Raw genomic sequence first — 19471 nt, forward strand, 5'->3', positions numbered from 1 at the left:
CCTGGAAGGTATCTGGCTTCCACAGTCTAATTTGATTTGCATACACACGATAATTGCCAATTAACTATCAATTGTTTGTTATAGTTCAACAGTGTGCAAAATTGGCCACAATTGTCCCAAACAGTCACAATTCTACGCCCAATATGGGGCTCAGAGAAGGGCTGCCCTTAGGACATTGGTTTGTGAATATGACTACTGAAAAGCTCTCAATGCCCCTATAGAGATTTTACAACTTGCTATAAAATCACAATGTGACCTGGCCCAACCTTCCCTCTTCCTAACGCAATGGTGAGAAGACAATTGGATAATTGCAAACCCTCTAAATGATCACCAAAAAATGTAAATCACAGTTAACTAGCCAGAGGTACTCCTGACATATGTCAGTGAAATAAACATTTAAACATTTGCAAATAATATTCTAGAAAGTCTAAAGCTGGCCCATACCGATTAAATTTTGATCAGTGTGTGACCGTGCTCGACAGAATTTGACAATTTAATCTGTCGATGGTCACGCTAGAAAATTTTCCATTGAACAGCAGTTGCAGCCAATTATTTTTTTTTTTGTTCAGCCTGCTGACTAAACAAAAACCAACTAATCCTGTATGGCCATGTATTGGCTGAATGAAAAAAAAAAAAGATTTCTCCATCAACAAAAAAACGCGGAGGGGGCTGTCAGAATAAACGAATCAATGGCTGCAGCTGATCAATGAAGATTTTCCAACTTGTTCATTAGGTCGGGTTCACACTGGTACGACACACGCTCCGACATTGGGAGCTCATGTAGCATGACGTGTGAAAATCAATGTTTCCCTATGAGAGCTTCTTAACTGGCCCGACTTTGAAAATGCTCCCGGTACTACTTTGGTCCGACTTTGATCCTACTTCAGCCGATTGAATAACACTAAAGTCGGATCAAAGTCAGATCGCCATCTCAACTGATCCGACTTTAGCATGCGACTTGTGCTCTGATGATCTTGAAGGGGAACTCCTCGCCAAATAAAAAAAAAAATGGCATAGGTTCCCCCTTCAAGAGCATACCAGGTCCTTTGGTCTGGTATGGATTTTAAGGGGAAACCCCACGCCGAAAAAAAACGGTGTGGGGGTCCCCCCAATTTCCAAACCAGACCCTTATCTGAGCACAGAGCCCGGCAGGTCAGGAAAGGGGGTGGGGACGAGCGAGCGCCCCCCCCTCCTGAATCGTACAAGGTTGCATGCCCTCAACATTGTGTGGAGAGGGGAGAAGAACTATCAGCGGAGGAGGCAGAAGAGCCAGAGAGGGGAGAAGAAGTCGGAAGAGACGCCGGAGCTGCTTAATAAATTACTTTAAAAACCTGCGTGCTGCATTTTATTTTTGACACTTTTTTTAGGTGACTGGGTAGGGGGTACAATGTACCCCATACTCATTCACATAGGGTGGGGGGGGCGGGATCTTGGAGACATGGTGCTTTGGGGTGGGGGAGCGCAGGGCCATGCCATGTTGAGGGCATGCGGCCTGGTATGGTTCAGGAGGGGGAGCTGTTTGTAGTTCCAATCATGAGAGCAGCTGAGGGTGACAAGACTACTCCTTTATAGGAACAGTACAATGAATGATTGTTGCTTGGAGTTTGCATGTTCTCCCTGTGCCTGAGGCCCTTTTCACACATAATTACATAGTTAGTCTGGCTGAAAAAAGAAAAAAGTCCATCCAGTTCAACCAATATAAGGAAAAATATAAGGAAAAATATAATAAAGCTTGGTGACATCACAGGCGCATGCGCTCGGAAGGAACGGCCACCTGAGCTGTTCTTTCACAGTCCTGTGCCCTAAACCGCAGCTGTCATGCGCACACATGGGAGTGACGTCATCACAGCTCGGGCTACTCATACAGCTGGAGTCCGAACCCGGAAGGAAGACGGGTGAAGATGGAAGCCCTGTCAGCGGTGACCGCTCGCCGCTGGAAGGGCTTCCTTCTAGAGTAAGTTTCACATAATGTGCTAGTATGCAATGCGTACTAGCACATTATAACTTTGCCTTGCAGGTTAAAAAAAAGAAACCGCCGGCGGTTTTCTACCGCTTTATTACATGAAAGGACTTTGCTTGTTTTGGAAACTGCTGCTTGCCATTGTGTGCCAATATTAAGCTTATGGCCTCGTACACACGACAGAGTTTCTCGGCAGAATTCACCGAGAAACTCGGTCAAAACCCGGATTCTGCCAAGAAACTCTGTCGTCTGTACAGTTTTGGCTCGATGGAGCCGCCGAGGAACTCGACGAGAAAATAGAGAACATGTTCTCTATTTTCTCGTTGTCCTCGTTCTTCTATGGGAGAAGCCGGCCCGCCGAGCTCCTCGGCGGCTTCATCCCAAAACTCGACGAGGAACTCGACGTGCCAAGCACGTCGAGTTCCTCTGTCGTGTGTACGGGGCCTATGATTTACCAAAAATCAGATCCTTTTTCACCATTGATTCCCCCAGTTTTACTCCCCCTAGTATGTACAGCGCATGCATATTTTTATCCCCCAAGTGCATAATTACATTTATCAACATTAAGCCCTGGTTCACACTGATGCTACTTTGAAATCGTGCTACTTTACTTGAAGTAGCGCAATTTCAAAGTAGCAAGGTCAGCGTGATTTCAGCTGCTACTTGATAGACATTTGTGTGGCTTCATACACAGATGTCTAAAGAAATCGCACCTGAAATCGGCAAAAGTAGTGCCTTCTCTCTCCCGGAACGAAGTTAAGTCAGGATAAGCACAGCTCAGCCATTCAAAGGAAGCTTTGTATTTTCTGAATGAACACAAGTCTCCTTCTGATAAGCTGAGGCAAAGGGGGGGGGGGGGTGGATGATGTCACAAACTCAGCCAAAGTGGATGTCATTCTCACCTAGGCTAAAATTGGGGAGGTGGGAGCAGGTACCTGTCAAAACAAGTTACCCTGATTTTTTTTTAACTTTAACCACTTAAGGACTGCCTAACGCCGATATACGTCGGCAGAATGGCATGGCTGGGCACAAGCACGTACAGGTACGTTGCCCTTTTAGTGCCCAGCCATGGGTCGCGCGAGCGCCGCCGGTCCGAAGCTCCGTGACCGTGCCCGCGGGACGCACGGACCCGATCACCGCCGGTGTCCCACAGGAGCTGAAGAACAGGGAAAGGTGAGTGTAAACAAACCTTCCTCATTCTTCTCTGTGGCTTGTCACTGATCGTCTGTTCCCTGTCTTAGGGAACGACGATCAGTGACGTCACACGTCCAGCCACGCCCCCCCTACAGTAAGAAACACACAATAGGACACACTTAACCCCTTTAGCTCCCCCTAGTGGTTAACCCCTTTACTGCCATTGTCATTTTCACGGTATTCAGTGCATTTTATAACACTGTCCCATGTGTCCGCTATAATGTTGCAGTCACGAAAAAAAAATCGCTGATCGCCACTATTACTAGTAAAAGAAAATTATTAATAAAAATGCCATAAAACTATCCCCTATTTTGTAAACGCTCTAACTTTTGCACAAATCAATCAATAAACGCTTATTGCGATTTTTTTTTACCAAAAATATGTAGAAGACTACGTATCGGCCTAAACTGAGGAAAACATTATTTTTTTTTTATATATATTTTTGGGGGATATTTATTATAGCAAAAAAGTAAAAAAATATTGCATTTTTTTCAAAATTGGCGCTCTTTTTTTGTTTATAGCGCAAAAAATAAAAGCCGCAGAGGTGATCAAATACCACCAAAAGAAAGCTCTATTTGTGGAAAAAAAAGGACGCCAATTTTGTTTGGGAGCCACGTCGCACGACTGCGCAATTGTCTGTTAAATCGACGCAGTGCCTAATCTCGAAAAGGGGCCAGGTCCTTTACCTGCATAATGGTCCGGGTCTTAAAGTGGAGGTTCACCCGTAAAAATTTTTACCCTTAGATTGATGCTCATTTTGTCTAGGGGAATCGGCTAGTTTTTTTTAAATCAAAGCTGTACTTAACGTTTTAGAGATGCATCTTCTCCGCCGCTTCCGGTTATGGGCTGCGGGACTGGGCGTTCCTATTTTGATTGACAGTCTTCCGACAGGCTTTCGACGGTCGCATCCATCGCGTCACGATTTTCCGAAAGTAGCCGAACGTCAGTGCGCAGGCGCAGTATAGAGCCGCACCGACGTTCGGCTTCTTTCGGCTACTCGTGGCGCGATGGATGCAACCGTCGGAAGACTGTCGGAAGACTGTCAATCAAAATAGGAACGCCCAGTCCTTAAGACCATACCCGGAAGTGGCGGAGAAGATCGCTCTCTAAAACGGTAAGTACAGCTTCGATTTTAAAACAACTAGCCGATTCCCCTAGACAAAATGAGCATCAATCTAAGGGTAAAACATTTTTTATGGGTGAACTCCCGCTTTAAGTGGTTAAATGTTTTAGGGGCATGGGGGAAGAAGAGGGTGAGCAGTACACCTTATATTTGAGTGAAGGTCCACTTTCCGGTGCTCTTTCATTCCATTTTTGCATCCTTAACACGTTAATGGATTGCATAGTGTGAATACGTCCTAATGTGACAGACATCTAGGTTTAGCCTGGTGATGTAGACAGGACAATGTGCAAGCCCTCAGTTGCCCCATTTCGGGGGCCAAATAAAGTAAGAGACTGTTGATACTGGTAATCCAGTTAGAGTTTTGTTGTAAAGTCTGTTAAACGTGTTCTGTTTAGAAAAACATTAATTACCTTGACAACCCAGAACGCCTGCATGTTGCGTGGATCCACACCCAAACTGTCTCATTAAGAAGTACAGGGATCAAAAGCCTGAGTGCCATTATCATATCTCCAGCAGTTGAGCAGAACAGTGGGGGGCTTGTTACTGGGAGATTTGCATCTCTGAGGCCAGAAAACATCTGCCCTAATCTTAGCCTGATCTTTAGAGAATATGACATGTTTGGATGAGGACTTTAAATGATCTTTTTGTTTAGTTCAACGGAACCTATTTTATCTATTAAAAACTGCATGCGGATTGTTTTATTTAGGATGACACACTCTTTCATTATAAAGTGTTCCCCATAGCAAGAATAAAGTAAATGTACTTTGGGAAATTTGAGTACTGGTGACATTTGATATTTAGTAAACCACGGCTTTGCACTAAAATGACTAACTAAACATTTGAATGTAGATCTGTTACACTGCAAATAACCATAAATAACTCAACATTAAATAACCTGGTTACATTCTATACTTTGAAGTTGTCATTGCAGGTCACCCAGTGCAAACACAAAGGCTCTGCTAATTACAGTATCATTTGTCAAACATTTATGTTAGCCAACGTGCCCTGTTCCAGCTTTGTTACATCATCAATATGCTAATCGCATTATCAGACTAGCCCTACGTGTGGCCTTTCACACCCTGCACAGAGACACTCCTCTCCTCTCAAGGTGTGTCCGCCTGAATATCAATTCACATGTGAAAATTGTTTCCAGGAATGCTGTTTTTTAACAGGAAATTTATATTTTAAGGGCATGTTCACACCATAAAACAGTACACCGCAGTGAATGGGTCAGATCCACGAAGCAGTTACGCTGGCGTATCTATTGATACGCCGTGTAACTGCTAGGTTGCTCCGGCGTATCTTTGTTTTGTATCCACAAAACAATATACGCCTGAAGCTGGGCTAGATCCGACTGGCGTACGTCTTAGTACGCCATCGGATCTAAGGTGCATATTTACGCTGGCCACTAGGTGGCGCTTCCATCTATTTCCGCGTCGAGTATGCAAATTAGCTAGATACGCGAATCCAGAAACGTACGTCCGGCCGGCGCATTTTTTTACGTCCTTTCCGTAAGGCTTTTTTCGGCGTAACGTTACCCCTGCTATATGAGGCGTAGCCAATGTTAAGTATGGACGTCGGGCCAGCGTCAAATTTTCCGTTGTGTACGTTGTTTGCGTAAAACGTTCGCGAATAGGGCTTTGCGTAGAATGACGTTCACGTCGAAAGCATTGGCTTGTTGCGGGTTGATTTGGAGCATGCGCACTGGGATACCCCCATGGACGGCGCATGCGCCGTTCAGAAAAACGTCATTTACGTCGGGTCAAGACGTATTAACATAAAACACGCCCCCATCTCATCCATTTGAATTGCGCGCCCTTACGCCGACACAGTTACACTACGCCGCCGTAACTTACGGCGCTAAATCTTTGTGGATACGGGAAATACGCTGTAAGTTACGGCGGCGTAGTGTATCTGAGATACACTACGCCGGACGTAAAGAAGCGCCGCGCTACGTGGATCTGGCCCATAGTGTTTTAAAAAGCTCAGGGACATTGGATTAGAGCAGGGGTCTCAAACTGGCAGCCCTCCAGCTGGTTTCGCAACAACTGGAGGGTCACCAGTTTGAGACCCCTGGGTTAGGGATGTCTATTTATTTTAATGAGCTGTGCATGAAATAGATGTTTTTTGTTAAGCAGGTCAATGCAATGGAATGTTCAACACAATGTAGGTGTGTTGCAGTGCATTTTTGATGTGCATTAGGGCACAATTAGCTTGGAATGGCAATACACTACTACCTTGCAAATCTACAGAGCATGACTTCTGAGAAGCTTAGGCTTATTTTAACTTCTACTTATTTAAACCATAACAAAACCTTGCCTCCCCAAAAAATTACACATAGACCATTTTAAATTGGAAGTAGGGCAAGGCCACAGCTTTATTGAACATCAGTATAACAACCTTCAAAATACCAATAACCATGCCACTCACGGTTATACCTAGAGCATCTATAAACAAACCGTCTAGTCTAAAGCCTCGTACACACGATCGGTCAAACCGATGAGAACGGTCTGATGGACCGTTTTCATCGGACCAAACCGATCGTGTGTAGGCCCTATCGGTTATTTATCCATAGGTTAAAAAAAAGCAATCTTCTTTTAAATTTAACCGCATGCTCAGAATCAAGTCGACACATGCTTGGAAGCATTGAACTTCATTTTTTTCAGCACGTCCTTGTGTTTTACATCACCACGTTCTGACACGATCAGTTTTTTAACCGATGGTGTGTAGGCACGACTGACCATCAGTCAACTTCATCGGTTAACCGATAAAAACGGTCCATCAGACCGTTTTAATCGGATGGACCGATCGTGTGTACAGGGCATAAGAGGCCTGTCTCCACCATCAGTGAGAGACAGGCATTAAACTGACCCCATAATTCAATTTGAGGTCTTAGCCCATAAAGTAATACCAATAGCTGGCAAGGTAAAACTGCCAAGGAAGCTGTGACACAACAAGCGGGTGGGTGGGCAAGTCTTGTGACGTCAGATTATCCGGAAAGTAGTGGGACGTGCCTCTGTGTAGCTTTTTTTAAGAGTTCAGGCTCCACCCCGTCACCTCGTGCTATTGTAGCCAATCCCAACGGAGCCACTCCGACCACCTGATTAGGTTGACGCTCTGGTTGGTTGCCAGGCGTCCAGCAGTCAAGGCTCCCTTTCCTTAGTGTGGGGCGGGTCAAGGGGCCTTTATTATCATGTTAACATGCATTATTAAGCATAATGTTCTTGATGGCATGAAAAAGCTTTAAAGTGTAAATTTACCTTTACAAAAAAAAAACACACTATGTTGCCCCCTTATGGGTATAGCAGCATTGTTGCAAAACAAAAGAACAGATTCTTCTGGACAGCCGCACTCCGAATAAAAATTGCCTTTATTGTAAATCCAAATAGAAAAACAGCACTACATGTCACAGCATACCGGCAAAGCTGACGCGTTTCACACTATACTTAGTGTTTAATCATAGCTCTATAGCTCTATAGCAGCATTATTTACTAAACCTACCTGCCAGCCAGGGCTCTCTTTCTGTTTAACCACTTGCTGACCGCCCTATAGTACTTTTACTGCTAAAGGGCAGCAACTGTGCACAGGATCATGTATATACACGTGATTGTGCACTTCAGCCAGCAGGGGGCAAATGGAGCTCTATCTATGTAAACATGGCAGAGTTCTGTTCTGACAGGGGGGAGGGATGGATTCTGTATTCCTGCAAAGCAGAAACTCAAATCCATCTCTTCCCCTAGTATTAGTGTCACTGGTTCCTGCAAAGTGTCAGTTAGTGTCCGATTATTCACCGCAATATCACAGTCCTGCTGTAAGTCGCTGATAACCATTATTACTAATATTAAAAAAAATACAAATTCTAGTATATATTTTGTAGACGCTATAACGTTTGCGTAAACCAATCAATATACTGTACACTTATTGGGATTTTTTCACCAAAAACATGTAACAGAATACATATTGGCCTAAATTTATGAAGAGATTTGATTTTTTATTGGATATGTTTTATAGCAGAAAGTAAAAAATATATGTATATATATATTTTTTTTAACCACTTCCAGACCTGCGCACGACGATGTACGTCCATTTTTTAAAGATTGATATCTCATAGCTCTATAGCTCTATAGCAGCATTATTTACTAAACCTACCTGCCAGCCAGGGCTCTCTTTCTGTTTAACCACTTGCTGACCGCCCTATAGTACTTTTACTGCTAAAGGGCAGCAACTGTGCACAGGATCATGTATATACACGTGATTGTGCACTTCAGCCAGCAGGGGGCACGCGAGCACTGCAGACACGCCGCTTTTGCTGTGATTATTCACAGCAGAAGCCGATCTGCGGGTGCCGGCCACTCTATGTCCTCTACCACCTGATGTCCAGCAGAGACTCAAAATGGAGCTCTATCTATGTAAACATGGCAGAGTTCTGTTCTGACAGGGGGGAGGGATGGATTCTGTATTCCTGCAAAGCAGAAACTCAAATCCATCTCTTCCCCTAGTATTAGTGTCACTGGTTCCTGCAAAGTGTCAGTTAGTGTCCGATTATTCACCGCAATATCACAGTCCTGCTGTAAGTCGCTGATAACCATTATTACTAATATTAAAAAAAATACAAATTCTAGTATATATTTTGTAGACGCTATAACGTTTGCGTAAACCAATCAATATACTGTACACTTATTGGGATTTTTCACCAAAAACATGTAACAGAATACATATTGGCCTAAATTTATGAAGAGATTTGATTTTTTATTGGATATGTTTTATAGCAGAAAGTAAAAAATATATGTATATATATATTTTTTTTAACCACTTCCAGACCTGCGCACGACGATGTACGTCCATTTTTTAAAGATTGATATCTCGGTAACGGCAGCAGCTGCTGCCACAACCGAGGTATCAATCTTTAGTGTGCGCGGTCTGGTAAACGATAACGCCGGTCTCCGCGGCGGATTCGCCGCGAGATCGCCGTTATCGGTGGCGGGAGAGGGCACCCCCTCCCGCCACTCTCCCGCGCCCTCCGGCCCGCGCCCTCCGCCGCTTACCGTAGCCGTCGGTAGCGGCGGAGGCGATCGGGACCGTTCGGCAGCTGAGCGGGGACGAGACTGAAGGAAAAATCTCCTTCGCCCGTCCCCATAGCTCTGCTGGGCGGAAGTGACGTCAAAACGTCAGTCCCGCCCAGCCTCTTAAAGAGACAATTTTTTTTTTGTCATTTGAAAAAATGACATTTCCCAATTTTTTATTTTTTTTTGCATTTAAGCCCAAATATGAGATCTGAGGTCTTTTTGACCCCAGATCTCATATTTAAGAGGACCTGTCATGCTTTTTTCTATTACAAGGGATGTTTACATTCCTTGTAATAGGAATAAAAGTGATCAATTTTTTTTTTTTTTCAGTGTAAAAAGTAATAAAATAAATAAAAATAAATAAGAAAACAAAAAAAAAAATTTTTTAAAGCGCCCCGTCCCGACGAGCTCGCGCGCAGAAGCGAACGCATACACGAGTAGCGCCCGCATATGAAAACGGTGTTCAAATCACACAAGTGAGGTATCGCCGCGATCGTTAGAGCGAGAGCAATAATTCTAGCCCTAGAGCTACTCTGTAGCTCAAAAAATGCAACCTCTAGAATTTTTTAAACATCGCCTATCGAGATTTTTAAGGGTAAAAGTTTGACGCCATGCCACGAGCAGGCGCAATTTTTAAGCGTGACATGTTGGGTATCATTTTACTCGGCGTAACATTATCTTTCACAAAATATAAAAAAATTGGGCCAAATTTATTGTTGTCTTATTTTTTAATTAAAAAAAGTGAATTTTTTCCAAAAAAAGTGCGCTTGTAAGACCGCTGCGCAAATACGGTGTGACAAAAAGTATTGCAATGACCACTATTTTATTCTCTAGGGTGTTATAAAAAAATATATATATAATTTGGGGGTTTTAAGTAATTTTCTAGCAGAAAAAACTGTTTTAGTCTTGCAAACACCAAATCTGAAAAACACCTAAGGTCTGGAAGTGGTTAAATAATTGTCAGCCTTATTTTTTTATAGCGCAAAATATAAAAAAAAAACACAGCAGTTATCAAATACCACCAAAAGATACCTCAATTTTTAATGTAAGTATACGTAAGTATGGCAGGTATGTATGGCAGTGCAGTATCGCAAACACTGACCTGGTCATGAAGGGGGTAAATCTTCCGCAGGTCAAACAATGTGGTTAAACAATGAATTCCTCAAATAGCAGAAGCTACTTCCGGCCTGATTCACACTTGTACAGGTTGCAGTTTGCATATTGCAGGTGCATTTTGCATTTTTTCAATACACATCTTTAAACCATTGAAATCTATGGAACTAAAAACAAGAAAACAAAAACCCTGGCCCTTTCCATATAATGCACAGATGTGAACTACATCCATAGGAAACATATTAAATGGACTCTAGTGTGTTTATGCAAAACTAAAAGGGCAGTTAAAAATGCATAGGTGTGAACCAGGCCTTAAACCTTCTGCAGCCAGTGCAGCACTACTGGGCAGTAATCTTGAAGAAGTATCTACAAAGTGAGGGACATATAATATGGGCATGCTTGTTCCAGGTCCAAGACTTACTAAATAATAAAGCAAGGATAAGAATGATAACCCAGGAACATGAACCTTAAAGTGGATGCAAACCCCATTCATGAAATTTGAGCTGGGCACATATATCTGCAATATTTTGTTATCTCTCTTCAGTGAGCTAAGTCCCGTAGGTTTCTCCTGAACCGTTCCTCTGTTATCAGCCTGATAACTCACTTCACTGGGTGTATGGAGGGTTTACATCCACTTTAAAAAAACATGTCAGCAATGGCAGGGCAGTGCCAATAGTTCTTTAATGATAGATTTCCATCAAATATATGTGGGACTCCAGCTAAAATGCATGATGGCATCTCTGTAGTTATATTCAGTGGCATTGTTATCTTTGTATTTGCTTTCTGTGTGTCTTTGAAACAGAAAGAGACATTTTTATTATTTTTTGCCAAAAAAATGAAGCTGCATTTAAAATATACTAAAGTACTCTTCCTACAAAAACTCTGACTCCAGTGACTGATAGCATTCACAGAGCTTTCTCTCCTGGTGGCTGAACATAGTAACTTGAGAGTGAAAAAAGGGTAATTACCATATTTATCAGCGTATGCCGCGCACTTTTTTACCCTGAAAATAGGGGGAAAATCACGGTCATACCTCGGAGGGGAAGGAGGGGGACGAGCGCCCGCCGAAAACAAAGAGCCGTCATCTCCTCTCGGCTCTCACTCGACTGTCACGTCACACACGCACGTTCCCGCCTCCGCCACCAGCATTGGACCAGTGTTCTGTCTGTCACAGGAGATGGTCCAATGCCGATGGCGGAGGCGGGACTGTGCGTGTGTGACGTGACAGCCGAATGAGAGCCGAGTGGAGATGACGGCTCAGTGATTTCCGGCGGTGATTTCTGGCGGGCGCTCGTCCCCCTCCTTCCCCTCCGAGGTATGCCATAGGTAGTTTCTCTCCAGAGGAGTAAATGTCTTGCAAAATAACAAAGAGTGAACCTTGTTATGAGCTTGGAACAGATTGCACCCCCCAATAGATGCAGCACCTACTTCCAAAAAAAAGGGGAATATAGCACAGACTGCTGAAGCCTACTTAGAAGCCCTAAGGTACTGTACATTTTTTTCATTTGTGTATGTGATTGGACCTATTTTATTTTATTCATTGTTGTGGAGGAGCACTTGTCATATATTCACTTGGTGCACACTTTTGCATGAATTATTTGGTATGCATCCTATTTAATATTGCATATATTTCACGTAATTTACTGTTTTTACTGTACATTGCTGCTTATCTTAAAAAATTAGTTTTTCCAGAAAATTCCCTCTTAAAATTGGGGTGCGTGCAGGGCCGGACTTACCATTGGGCTTGACTGGGCTCAAGCCCAGGGGCCCCGCCCAATAGGGGGCCCCCTTTTTTTAATTTATTTTTTGTAAAAAAATGTTTTTTTTATATATTTTTAATTTTTATGTATATGTAATATATATATTGTATTATTATTATTATTATTAAAGGGCCCAGGGGTCTCCAGGGCCCCCGGATGGCAACCCACCTTTTTAAATTTTTTTATAAAAAAAAATACATTTCATATATATATATATATATATATATATATATATATATATATATATATATATATATATATTTTATTAAAGGGCTCAGAGGTCCCCAGGGCCCCATGTGGCAACCCCCCCTTTTTTCTTTTTTTTTTTATTAAAAGGCCCAGAGGTCCCCAGGGCCCCGGATGGCAACCTCCCTTTTTTTATGTATTTTTTATAAATGTTTATTTTTTTTATTTTTTATTAAAGGGCCCAGAGGTTTATTTTTTCTTTTTATTAAAAGGCCCAGAGGTCCCCAGGGCCCCGGATGGCTACACCCCCTTTTATATATATATATATATTTGTTTTCTTCTTTATTTCTTCTTTTTTTTGTAAAGGCCCCCCCGCTTCTCAATTTGCGGCGGCCCCCCGCTTCTCAATTTCAGGCGGCAGCACCCCCCCCTAGGTTCTCTGCTTCAGGGGGCCCATGCCTTAAGCTGTGCAAGGGGCCCCAAAATTCTGATGGCGGCCCTGCGCATACCTCCCAACACGCACGGATTCTGTGGGACTTTCCCGCACAGACAGCTTCTTCCCGCAGTCCCGCAAAAGGGTTAATTTTCCCGCACTGCAAGAGGAGGCAGCACGGAAGCAGGAGGAACCGGAGCGGTGCGTGGAGGACTGTGGCTGCTGAAGTGCTGAAGGGAAGAAAGCCAACAGCCGGGCTAATGACAGTCTGTGGCCCCGGCTGTTGGCACAGGTGAGAGGCACTCCCCCCCTCAACAACTGCAAAATCCCCCCCCCCCGCTCAACAACTTTAATGCGCGCTCCCCCCCGCTCAACAACTTCAATTCGCCCCCCCCGCTCAACAACTTCGACCCCCCCCAATTCTCGGCTCCAGGGGGCCCCTTCAACACTCAAGCCCAGGGGCCCCCACCACCCTAAGTCCTGCCCTGGGTGCGTGTTATACGCCGATAAATACTGTATATGTTGTTTTGGAGGGCTAAACTAAAGTGGACCTGTTGCTTTGCCCTCTTTAAAGGAAAACTTTAGCCAGGGTTAAGGTTTTTAAGTATGTCTCTGTTCTTTTTGGCAAGATTTCTTACTTCCTATTGTATTCTTAGGACAGGACAACAGACACAATTTGACAGAGGTTCTAACCCTGTTAACTTCTTTCCCAAAGAGACTGGAATTCTACTTTACCATATATATAACCATTAATCTGTAATACAAGATGAAGGATTCTGAGAGCACTATGGATTATCTAATAAGTAAGCAAACCCAACTGATATTACCTTCAATGTGCAATGGGATTGATTTACTAAAGGTAGAGGCTGATCGGTTAGCAAAGTGTATGTTCATTTGTGAGTATTAGTAGATAAAGTGAACCATTGTTCATTTTGAATACCCAACTCTGTGCTATTTTTTTTTTTTTTTTTTTTTTTTACGTCAGACTCTGCTCACATTTTAGCAGTGAGACTAGCTCACGGTTCGACCGCCCATAGCGTCTCTCTTGTGGCTTTGCATCATTCGTGAGATTTATTTATTTGTTTAAGTTCCTTTTCTTCTGTACAGTTGTAAACTTGGGATTTTTAAACCATTAATTATCCTTTTACCGATTAACTAGTCTGGCTGCATTGCTTACTATTATAACATGACTAGCCCCCTCCCCCCCCCCCCTTCCCCCCCTCTTATCCTCCCCCCTTTCCCCCCTCTCCCTAGATCTGTGTGCCATGCAGTCTTCTCTTTGGTTTCTCACCTATCTGCTTCTGTCATTCCCTGGGCAAACTTTCCTGTAGATTTAAACACTTTCCATTTTTCCCAGACCACCCTGTATTTGTCTTCGCCGCCTGTCTCTCTACAGGCAAGATACTCCATCTCTTCTATATATTCCACCCTTTCTATCCACTCTTTGATTAATGGCCTCTTTGGGTGTAGCCAGTTCTTTGGGATCAGGGCCTTTGCTGCATTTAGCAGCACTGGGACCAACGTTGTTCCATACTGTTTTTTTGTTTTTTCAGTTCCGTGAAACATACAGGTCAGCGGGCTGCAAAGAATCCTCTCCCCCGTTATTTCTGCAATATATTCCAAAATTTCTTTCCAGTATTCCTGGACTTTCGGGCAGTCCCACCATATATGCATAGTTGTTCCTTTTTGCTTACAATTTCTCCAACATAGCTCTGAGTTATTTGGGTGGATCTTACTCATTCTCGATGGGGTCAAGTGCCATCGGACCATACATTTGTAATTTGCTTCGATGGTGGTGTTGTCCGAAGCATGATTGTATACTGCACCTATCATTTGTTGTTTATCAATCCTTTTACCCAAATCGTTTTCCCATTTTTCTAAGAAGGGGAGAGTTTCCCGGGACTCGAGCTCCGTTAATATCCCGTATGCCTTTGATATACCGTGTGTCAGGGGCTTATCCATATTACAAATTTTCTCTATTGGGTGTAGTGTCTTGTCTTCCCTAATTGGTTGTGGTAATGTGCTCACAAAGTGTTTTAACTGCATGTACTCCCATTCACTCATCATGTGTTCCCCTTCTCCTATCTTTATATCTTGTCTTAATTTAATTTTCCCCCGTGTGACAATGTCTTTTAATTTTTTCTCCCCCAGTAGCTTTCCAAAACGTGTTCCATTACCTGGTGGAAAAAAATTTGTGCCTACTAAAGGGATCAATGGAGAGTTATACTCCCATTTTTCCCGTCTAAATATTGTGTCCCATATTCTAAAAACGTTCCTTGTAATACTATGTGTATTTGTGCCCAGTTCCCTCATTTTGGGTGGTATCCATACATTTCTATTTAATTGTGTGCTACTTAATATTTCTTCCATTCGTACCCATTTTTTTTTTGTGTATGTATTTGACCATTCTACCAACCTAGCTATATTAACCGCCAAGTAATATCTTTTTATATCAGGGAGCCCCAACCCCCCTCCTTTTTTTTTCATGCTCAACAATGAATAACTTAGTCTAGCCTTTTTACCTGTCCATATGTATTTCAAGATTACTGTTTTGATTACTTTAAAAAAACTTTGCGGTATTTTTATTGGGAGCATTTGAAGTTTATATGTAATCTTCGGTAATATCATCATTTTAAACGCATTGATCTTACCTATCCAAGAAATATGTTTTTTTGCAAGATTTTTCAGGTCTTGGTTAATTTCATTAATTAGGGGGACAAAATTAACCGAGTATAGTTTTTCGAATCTTGATGTAATTTTTATTCCTAAATACGTTATCGCTTCTTTTTCCCATGTGAATGGGAACTCTTTCTGTAGTTCTTCAGCTTCTTTTTTATCTATCCCCAAATTCAAAATAACTGTTTTTATCGGGTTTATTTTGAAATTTGAAAGTTCACCGTATCTTTTTATTTCCTTTATGATATTTGGGAGGGACACCCTAGGTTTGGTCAGGTATAGGAGTATGTCGTCTGCGTATGCCGCCACCTTGTGTTCTTCATCTCCCACTCTCACCCCCCCTATATCCGGGTTTTCCCGAATTTTTGCTAACAATGGTTCCAGAGCTATTACATATAGGAGAGGCGAGAGCGGGCACCCCTGTCTGGTTCCGTTTTTCATTTCGAACACAGACGACATACCCCCGTTGACCTTCACCCTTGCCGTCGGGTGGGTATATAGATTCTTTACCCATTTCATGAACCTTGGTCCCAGGCCTATACTTTGTAGGGTTTCCATCATAAACCCCCAGTCGACTCTGTCAAATGCTTTTTCGGCATCTAGAGACATGAGTACGACTGGGGGTTTCTTTTTTGGATCATGTTGCAACAACAGCAGGGTCCTTATGCTATTATCTCTCCCCTCTCTGCCTGTTACGAAACCTGCCTGATCTGTGTTTATTAATTGCGGCATTAAACTTTTTATCCTAGTTGCTAATATTTTCGCATATACCTTCAAATCTGCATTTAGCAGTGCGATTGGTCGGTAGTTGGAGCACAGAGTTCCATCTTTTCCTGTTTTAGGGATAATAGTAATATTTGCCAATAGGGATTCTTTTCTTATTTCCTCTTCCTCCCCTATTTTATTAAAATACTTACACATCTCTGGGACCAAGAGTTCTTTAAATTTTTTGAAATATATAATCGGCAAGCCATCAGGACCTGGGCTCTTACCACACGGTGTTTCCTGGAAAGCTCTATATATCTCGTCTTGAGTTACTGGAGCCTCCAGGGATTCCATGTCGTTTTGAGAGATTTTAGGTAATTTCACTTCTTCTAGGTATTCCCTAATTTTCTTTTTTCTAATATTTTCCTGCTCTTGAGTTTCATTTATTCTTATTGCGTATAATGAACTATAGAAAGTCCGAAAGGATTCAGCAATTTCAGACGTTCTATATTTCATCTGGCCGTCTTGGTTTTTTATTTTTTCTATGTAATTTTTCTTTTTTTTTTCCCTGGATATTCTTGCTAAATATTTCCCTGGTTTGTTCCCCCATTTATACCTCTCTTTTCTAACGTTTTTGAATATGTCCCTTGTTTCAACCTTCATTAAATCTCTGAGCTGGACCCTCTTTGCAACAATTTCTTGATATATTTCATTTTCTCCTCGCTCTTTATGCGTTTGCTCCAATTCAAATAACTCAGTTGTTAGTTTTTCCATGTTTAATTTTCTTATTTTTTTTTTTCCTGCGTCTATTGAAATTAGTTTCCCTCTAATATATGCCTTGTGGGCCTCCCATACAGTGGCTACCCTTACTTCAGGTGTATTATTGAGGGTGAAATATTGCTCCAAATCAGTTCTCACTATGTTATTTACCTCGCTATCCTCTAAAAGTTCTTCGTTTAAGTTCCATGATCCTTTTCTTTGCTCTATCTCTTTGAATCTAATTTTTACTATTACCGGAGCATGATCTGAGATTGTAGTTACCCCTATTGAAGTTTTAACTACCTCTTCCAGTAACTCGTGGTCTACCATTATATAATCCAGTCTTGAATATGTTCCATGCACGGAAGAGTAATAGGTGTAGTCCCTTTTATTTGGATATGTTATTCTCCAAGGATCTATTAAACAGTGACTGTGGATTTTTTTCCCTAATATTCTTAGCTGTTTAATATTTCGCCTCTGTGCCCCGGACGTACTATCTAGTTGATAGTCCATTGAAAGGTTGAGGTCTCCTGCGAGTATTACATGTCCAAGTTTAAAATCCATTAAAGCATTCAAGATCCCCCTCAGGTATTTATGTGGTTGGCTGTTTGGGCAATATATGTTTGCTAACGTGTATTTTTTCCCTTGGAGTATTCCTTTTAAAAACAAATAGCGGCCTTCCGGGTCCACTTTCCTGTCTTCTACTGTGAAGGAGATGTTCTTCCCTATTCCTATGGCGACCCCCTTGGCTCTCTTCTTTGGAGAATCCCCATAGTACCAGGTGGGAACTGCCCGAGAATACAATCTAACACTAGAATCCAATGTTATGTGAGTCTCTTGCAAAAAAACTATTTCCGCTGAGTACCTTTCAATCTCTCTTAATACCATATGCCTTTTTTCCGGGCAGTTGAGACCTCTTACATTATATGTTAAGAAATTTATATTTGTCATATTTTTCTCTTTTTTTTTTTTTTTTTTTTTCCCCCTGTACTTTTCTCAGGTACATTTGTTTTTCCTTGTTGCATGACACACAGATCTGGGCCCCTTTTCCTAATCTTCCCCTCTCCTCCCCCCCCCCCCCCCCCTTTCCCCCCCCCCCCCCCCCCCCCCCCCCCCCCCCCCCCCCCCCCCCCCGCTCATACCTAGCCCCTTTGATCTTTGTATGGGGCTTTCTCATACCCTCCCGCCTCCCCCCTTCCCTTTGGTTTGACCATTTGGTCATATTGGAGCTTTTCTTATTTGGCGCTCCAAGCGCTCTTTTGCTACTCCGGCTGAGGTGGAATTCTATGTTAGCCCGGTCTACTATCTCCCATGCATGGGGGACTGGGGAAGGAGTACTCTCCAGGTCCTCCCTCTCCTCAACCCCGCTCCCGTTGTTTACTATATTTGTGCCCCCCTATCCCCCCCTCCCCCCCCCGCTCCCCCCCCCCTCCGCCGTCACTTCAACATTGTTAATCTTTTTTGGGTGGTATTGGGATATCCAGTCGCTGACAAAACTCTGGAACTTCCTCTAAGAACCTTAATCTTGCAGAGATACCGTTTTTCCTGCCTATTAGGCAGGCTGGGAATCCCCAATTATATTGTATACCATGTTCCTGTAAGATTCCTAGCAGGGGTTTTAAGCTTCTTCTTCTTTTTAACGTCTCTTGTGACAGGTCTTGGTATATTTGAATAATATGTTGGTCGTATTCTAATGGCGACTTCCCTCTCAGTTTTCTCCATAGTTGGTTTTTCTCTTCCCAACTTTCAAACCGGACAATAATGTCCCTTGGATAATCTTGTACTCTCTCTCTCGAACTCCTTATCCTGTGCGCACGTTCTATTTTAAGTGGCGAGGTTATTTCTCTCTCTAATATTGGATTACAAATTTTTCTTATTATTTCTGGGAGATCCTCAGCTTGTGTCGTTTCTGGGATTCCGCGTATTCTTATGTTCTTCCTTCTCTCTCTATTTTCTTGATCTTCTAATTTATACGCCTGTTCTCGTTGGTTTTTTTTTAATGCTTTTATTTCATCCTCTAATTTTTTAACTGAGGTTGCATTGTAATCGACTTTTTTCTCCACTTCTTCCACTCTTTCCAGTATATACCCCATATTTCTCTCCATTTTTTCCATTTGCGATTTAAGTGATCTTTCTAAAGCAGCAAACATTCCTTCCATTTCCCTTTTTGTTGGCAAAAGTGATATATCCTGCGTTTCATCCTTATTTCTTTGTTCGAGATCTATTACTTTATCTTTGTCTGTTTCTCTATCTTGGTCTATTCTAATCTCTAATAGTGACTCTGAAAGTATTTCTGCGTCCGCCAAGGCACTACCGATCCCTCTTTTTTTATCTTCTTTTTTTTTCTTTTCCTTTTCTGCTTGAGCTCCTCTGGTGGTTGTTGGTTTCTCTGTATGCTGGTTGTCACCATTTACCCCATGGGTCACAAATTTACACATCGGGCCTGGGCTTTGACTTAAGCGGGGGACCTTTGGGATTGCCCCGCCTTTCACTCCT

This window comes from Rana temporaria, chromosome 4 (assembly GCF_905171775.1).
Source record: "Rana temporaria chromosome 4, aRanTem1.1, whole genome shotgun sequence".
NCBI lineage: Eukaryota > Metazoa > Chordata > Amphibia > Anura > Ranidae > Rana > Rana temporaria.